The 7,599-nt window shown below is 47.6% G+C and overlaps 1 non-coding gene across 1 annotated transcript; it reads right to left on the reverse strand.

The window, feature by feature from the left end:
- Nucleotides 1-7,131: 7,131 nt before the first annotated feature.
- On the reverse strand, nt 7,132-7,203 carry Trnar-ucu (transfer RNA arginine (anticodon UCU)). Its single transcript has one exon. It is a non-coding gene; the product is annotated as a tRNA-Arg (tRNA).
- Between the last annotated feature and the right edge of the window lie 396 nt (nt 7,204-7,599).

Genomic DNA, 7,599 nt, shown 5'->3' on the forward strand with positions numbered 1-7,599 from the left:
TTCACGTTCTGGGGTATTTATAAAAACTACAACTGTATCTGACGCTTGAGGGTGGTAGCCAGCGCCACTGAGACTACACGGGGAGAAGGGGACCTTCTTTTCAACCCCCGGGGCGTGACGCGAACGTCTACAGCCTGTCATAAGCGGGTAACTGGCGGGAAAACCCTCTTATGCTACCTTGGCATCAAGGCTGCCAGAACCGAGGCCCTCGCTAAGCTTTCGCATGATAATAGGGTTTGTAAATGAGGGGCTCGTTAGAAAATACAGGAAGAAATGCCGGCAGTCTACAACGCCAAAGAAGGCATAGGGGAATGGTTCGAATATTTTTTACCGTTAGTGACGTTACATTATTATTTATTGTTAATAATTACGTGAGAAAGAAAGAAAGAAAAACACGCGCCCAGAGTGGGGACCGAACCCACGCCTTTCGATTAGATCTCGAATGCCTTACCAATTCGGCTATCTGGGCGACTGTGTTCCACTTCACTTTCTGGGGTATTTATATATGCTACAACTGTATCTGACGCTTGAGGGTGGTAGCCAGCGCCACTCAGACTACACGGGGAGAAGGAGACCTTCTTTTCAACCCCCCAGGGCGTGACGCGAACGTCTACAGCCTGTCATAAGCGGGTAACTGGCGGGAAAACCCTCTTATGCCACCTTGGCATCAAGGCTGCCAGAACCGAGGCCCTCGCTAAGCTTTTGCATGATAATAGGGTTTGTAAATGAGGGGCTCGTTAGAAAATACAGGAAAAAATGCCGGCAGTCTACAACGCCAAAGAAGGCATAGGGGAACGGTTCGAATATTTTTTACCGTTAGTGACGTTACATTATTATTTATTGTTATTAATTACGTGAGAAAGAAAGAAAAACACGCGCCCAGAGTGGGGACCGAACCCACGCCTTTCGATTAGATCTCGAAACCTTACCAATTCGGCTATCTGGGCGACTGTGTTCCGCTTCACTTTCTGGGGTATTTATATATACTACAACTGTATCTGACGCTTGAGGGTGGTAGCCAGCGCCACTCAGACTACACGGGGAGAAGGGGACCTTCTTTTCAACCCCCGGGGCGTGACGCGAACGTCTACAGCCTGTCATAAGCGGGTAACTGGCGGGAAAACCCTCTTAAGCTACCTTGGCATCAAGGCTGCCAGAACCGAGGCCATGGCTAAGCTTTCGCATGATAATAGGGTTTTGTAAATGAGGGGATCGTTAGAAAATACAGGAAGAAATGCCGGCAGTCTACAACGCCAAAGAAGGCATAGGGGAATGGTTCGAATATTTTTTACCGGTAGTGACGTTACATTAATTTATTGTTATTAATTACTTGAGAAAGAAAAAAAGAAAAACACGCGCCCAGAGTGGGGACCGAACCCACGCCTTTCGATTAGATCTCGAATGCCTTACCAATTCGGCTATCTGGGCGACTGTGTTCCGCTTCACTTTCTGGGGTATTTATATATACTACAACTGTATCTGACGCTTGAGGGTGGTAGCCAGCGCCACTCAGACTACACGGGGAGAAGGGGACCTTCTTTTCAACCCCCGGGGCGTGACTTGAACGTCTACAGCCTGTCATAAGCGGGTAAATGGCGGGAAAACCCTCCTATGCTACCTTGGCATCAAGGCTGCCAGAACCGAGGCCCTGGCTAAGCTTTCGCATGATAATAGGGTTTTGTAAATGAGGGGCTCGTTAGAAAATACAGGAAGAAATGCCGGCAGTCTACAACGCCAAAGAAGGCATAGGGGAATGGTTCGAATATTTTTTACCGGTAGTGACGTTACATTATTTTTTATTGTTATTAATTACTTGAGAAAGAAAGAAAGAAAAACACGCGCCCAGAGTGGGGACCGAACCCACGCCTTTCGATTAGATCTCGAATGCCTTACCAATTCGGCTATCTGGGCGACTGTGTTCCGCTTCACTTTCTGGGGTATTTATATATACTACAACTGTATCTGACGCTTGAGGGTGGTAGCCAGATCCACTCAGACTACACGGGGAGAAGGGGACCTTCTTTTCAACCCCCGGGGCGTGACGCGAACGTCTACAGCCTGTCATAAGCGGGTAACTGGCGGGAAAACCCTCTTATTCTACCATGGCATCAAGGCTGCCAGAACCGAGGCCCTCGCTAAGCTTTCGCATGATGATAGGGTTTGTAAATGAGGGGCTCGTTAGAAAATACAGGAAAAAATGCCGGCAGTCTACAACGCCAAAGAAGGCATAGGGGAACGGTTCGAATATTTTTTACCGTTAGTGACGTTACATTATTATTTATTGTTATTAATTACGTGAGAAAGAAAGAAAAACACGCGCCCAGAGTGGGGACCGAACCCACGCCTTTCGATTAGATCTCGAAACCTTACCAATTCGGCTATCTGGGCGACTGTGTTCCGCTTCACTTTCTGGGGTATTTATATATACTACAACTGTATCTGACGCTTGAGGGTGGTAGCCAGATCCACTCAGACTACACGGGGAGAAGGGGACCTTCTTTTCAACCCCCGGGGCGTGACGCGAACGTCTACAGCCTGTCATAAGCGGGTAACTGGCGGGAAAACCCTCTTATGCTACCTTGGCATCAAGGCTGCCAGAACCGAGGCCCTCGCTAAGCTTTCGCATGATAATAGGGTTTGTAAATGAGGGGCTCGTTAGAAAATACAGGAAGAAATGCTAGCAGTCTACAACGCCAAAAAAGGCATAGGGGAAAGGTTCGAATATTTTTTACCGTTAGTGACATTACATTATTATTTATTGTTATTAATTACGTGAGAAAGAAAGAAAGAAAAACACGCGCCCAGAGTGGGGACCGAACCCACGCCTTTCGATTAGATCTCGAATACCTTACCAATTCGGCTATCTGGGCGACTGTGTTCCGCTTCACTTTCTGGGGTATTTATATATACTACAACTGTATCTGACGCTTGAGGGTGGTAGCCAGCGCCACTCAGACTACACGGGGAGAAGGGGACCTTCTTTTCAACCCCCGGGGCGTGACGCGAACGTCTACAGCCTGTCATAAGCGGGTAACTGGCGGAAAAACCCTCTTATGCTACCTTGGCATCAAGGCTGCCAGAACCGAGGCCCTGGCTAAGCTTTCGCATGATAATAGGGTTTTGTAAATGAGGGGCTCGTTAGAAAATACAGGAAGAAATGCCGGCAGTCTACAACGCCAAAGAAGGCATAGGGGAATGGTTCGAATATTTTTTACCGGTAGTGACGTTACATTATTATTTATTGTTATTAATTACTTGAGAAAGAAAGAAAGAAAAACACGCGCCCAGAGTGGGGACCGAACCCACGCCTTTCGATTAGATCTCGAATGCCTTACCAATTCGGCTATCTGGGCGACTGTGTTCCGCTTCACGTTCTGAGGTATTTATAAAAACTACAACTGTATCTGACGCTTGAGGGTGGTAGCCAGCGCCACTCAGACTACACGGGGAGAAGGGGACCTTCTTTTCAACCCCCGGGGCGTGACGCGAACGTCTACAGCCTGTCATAAACGGGTAACTGGCGGGAAAACCCTCTTATGCTACCTTGGCATCAAGGCTGCCAGAACCGAGGCCCTCGCTAAGCTTTCGCATGATAATAGGGTTTGTAAATGAGGGGCTCGTTAGAAAATACAGGAAGAAATGCCGGCAGTCTACAACGCCAAAGAAGGCATAGGGGAATGGTTCGAATATTTTTTACCGTTAGTGACGTTACATTATTATTTATTGTTAATAATTACGTGAGAAAGAAAGAAAGAAAAACACGCGCCCAGAGTGGGGACCGAACCCACGCCTTTCGATTAGATCTCGAATGCCTTACCAATTCGGCTATCTGGGCGACTGTGTTCCACTTCACTTTCTGGGGTATTTATATATGCTACAACTGTATCTGACGCTTGAGGGTGGTAGCCAGCGCCACTCAGACTACACGGGGAGAAGGGGACCTTCTTTTCAACCCCCGGGGCGTGACGCGAACGTCTACAGCCTGTCATAAGCGGGTAACTGGCGGGAAAACCCTCTTATGCCACCTTGGCATCAAGGCTGCCAGAACCGAGGCCCTCGCTAAGCTTTCGCATGATAATAGGGTTTGTAAATGAGGGGCTCGTTAGAAAATACAGGAAAAAATGCCGGCAGTCTACAACGCCAAAGAAGGCATAGGGGAACGGTTCGAATATTTTTTACCGTTAGTGACGTTACATTATTATTTATTGTTATTAATTACGTGAGAAAGAAAGAAAAACACGCGCCCAGAGTGGGGACCGAACCCACGCCTTTCGATTAGATCTCGAAACCTTACCAATTCGGCTATCTGGGCGACTGTGTTCCGCTTCACTTTCTGGGGTATTTATATATACTACAACTGTATCTGACGCTTGAGGGTGGTAGCCAGATCCACTCAGACTACACGGGGAGAAGGGGACCTTCTTTTCAACCCCCGGGGCGTGACGCGAACGTCTACAGCCTGTCATAAGCGGGTAACTGGCGGGAAAACCCTCTTATGCTACCTTGGCATCAAGGCTGCCAGAACCGAGGCCCTCGCTAAGCTTTCGCATGATAATAGGGTTTGTAAATGAGGGGCTCGTTAGAAAATACAGGAAGAAATGCTAGCAGTCTACAACGCCAAAAAAGGCATAGGGGAAAGGTTCGAATATTTTTTACCGTTAGTGACGTTACATTATTTTTTATTGTTAATAATTAAGTGAGAAAGAAAGAAAGAAAAACACGCGCCCAGAGGGGGGACCGAACCCACGCTTTTCGATTAGATCTCGAATGCCTTACCAATTCGGCTATCTGGGCGACTGTGTTCCGATTCACTTTCTGGGGTATTTATATATACTACAACTGTATCTGACGCTTGAGGGTGGTAGCCAGTGCCACTCAGACTACACGGGGAGAAGGGGACCTTCTTTTCAACCCCCGGGTCGTGACTCGAATGTCTACAGCCTGTCATAAGCGGGTAACTGGCGGGAAAACCCTCTTATGCTACCTTGGCATCAAGGCTGCCAGAACCGAGGCCCTCGCTAAGCTTTCGCATGACAATAGAGTTTGTAAATGAGGGGCTCGTTAGAAAATACAGGAAGAAATGCCGGCAGTCTACAACGCCAAAGAAGGCATAGGGGAATGGTTCGAATATTTTTTACCGTTAGTGACGTTACATTATTTTTATTGTTATTAATTACGTGAGAAAGAAAGAAAGAAAAACACGCGCCAAGAGTGGGGACCGAGCCCACGCCTTTCGATTAGATCTCGAATGCCTTACCAATTCGGCTATCTGGGCGACTGTGTTCCGCTTCACTTTCTGGGGTATTTATATATACTACAACTGTATCTGACGCTTGAGGGTGGTAGCCAGCGCCACTCAGACTACACGGGGAGAAGGGGACCTTCTTTTCAACCCCCGGGGCGTGACGCGAACGTCTACAGCCTGTCATAAGCGGGTAACTGGCGGGAAAACCCTCTTATTCTACCATGGCATCAAGGCTGCCAGAACCGAGGCCCTCGCTAAGCTTTCGCATGATAATAGGGTTTGTAAATGAGGGGCTCGTTAGAAAATACAGGAAGAAATGCCGGCAGTCTACAACGCCAAAGAAGGCATAGGGGAATGGTTCGAATATTTTTTACCGTTAGTGACGTTACATTATTATTTATTGTTAATAATTACGTGAGAAAGAAAGAAAGAAAAACACGCGCCCAGAGTGGGGACCGAACCCACGCCTTTCGATTAGATCTCGAATGCCTTACCAATTCGGCTATCTGGGCGACTGTGTTCCGCTTTACTTTCTGGGGTATTTATATATACTAACATGTATCTGACGCTTGAAGGTGGTAGCCAGCGCCACTCAGACTACACGGGGAGAAGGGGACCTTCTTTTGAACCCCCGGGGCGTGACGCTAACGTCTACAGCCTGTCATAAGCGGGTAACTGGCGGGAAAACCCTCTTATGCTACCTTGGCATCAAGGCTGCCAGAACCGAGGCCCTCGCTAAGCTTTCGCATGATAATAGGGTTTGTAAATGAGGGGCTCGTTAGAAAATACAGGAAGAAATGCCGGCAGTCTACAACGCCAAAGAAGGCATAGGGGAATGGTTCGAATATTTTTACCGTTAGTGACGTTACCTTATTATTTATTGTTTTTAATTACGTGAGAAAGAAAGAAAGAAAAACACGCGCCCAGAGTGGGGACCGAACCCACGCCTTTCGATTAGATCTCGAATGCCTTACCAATTCGGCTATCTGGGCGACTGTGTTCCGCTTCAATTTCTGAGGTATTTATATATACTACAACTGTATCTGACGCTTGAGGGTGGTAGCCAGTGCCACTCAGACTACACGGGGAGAAGGGGACCTTCTTTTCAACCCCCGGGGCGTGACGCGAACGTCTACAGCCTGTCATAAGCGGGTAACTGGCGGGAAAACCCTCTTAAGCTACCTTGGCATCAAGGCTGCCAGAACCGAGGCCATGGCTAAGCTTTCGCATGATAATAGGGTTTTGTAAATGAGGGGCTCGTTAGAAAATACAGGAAGAAATCGCCGGCAGTCTACAACGCCAAAGAAGGCATAGGGGAATGGTTTGAATATTTTTTACCGGTAGTGACGTTACATTATTATTTATTGTTATAATTACTTGAGAAAGAAAAAAAGAAAAACACGCGCCCAGAGTGGGGACCGAACCCACGCCTTTCGATTAGATCTCGATAGCCTTACCAATTCGGCTATCTGGGCGACTGTGTTCCGCTTCACTTTCTGGGGTATTTATATATACTACAACTGTATCTGACGCTTGAGTGTGGTAGCCAGCGCCACTCAGACTACACGGGGAGAAGGGGACCTTCTTTTCAACCCCCGGGGCGTGACGCGAACGTCTAAAGCCTGTCATAAGCGGGTAACTGGCGGGAAAACCCTCCTATGCTACCTTGGCATCAAGGCTGCCAGAACCGAGGCCCTGGCTAAGCTTTCGCATGATAATAGGGTTTTGTAAATGAGGGGCTCGTTAGAAAATACAGGAAGAAATGCCGGCAGTCTACAACGCCAAAGAAGGCATAGGGGAATGGTTCGAATATTTTTTACCGGTAGTGACGTTACATTATTATTTATTGTTATTAATTTCTTGAGAAAGAAAGAAAGAAAAACACGTGCCCAGAGTGGGGACCGAACCCACGCCTTTCGATTAGATCTCGAATGCCTTACCAATTCGGCTATCTGGGCGACTGTGTTCCGCTTCACGTTCTGGGGTATTTATATATACTACAACTGTATCTGACGCTTGAGGGTGGTAGCCAGCGCCACTCAGACTACACGGGGAGAAGGGGACCTTCTTTTCAACCCCCGGGGCGTGACGCGAACGTCTACAGCCTGTCCTAAGCGGGTAACTGGCGGCAAAACCCTCTTATGATACCTTGGCATCAAGGCTGCCAGAACCGAGGCCCTCGCTAAGCTTTCGCATGATAATAGGGTTTGTAAATGAGGGGCTCGTTAGAAAATACAGGAAGAAATGCCGGCAGTCTACAACGCCAAAGAAGGCATAGGGGAATGGTTCGAATATTTTTTACCGTTAGTGACGTTACATTATTATTTATTGTTAATAATTACGTGAGAAAGAAA

Source organism: Haemaphysalis longicornis, unplaced genomic scaffold (genome assembly GCF_048455015.1).
Source record: "Haemaphysalis longicornis isolate Haplotype H1 unplaced genomic scaffold, Haemaphysalis longicornis Haplotype H1 scaffold_5, whole genome shotgun sequence".
Classification (NCBI taxonomy): domain Eukaryota; kingdom Metazoa; phylum Arthropoda; class Arachnida; order Ixodida; family Ixodidae; genus Haemaphysalis; species Haemaphysalis longicornis.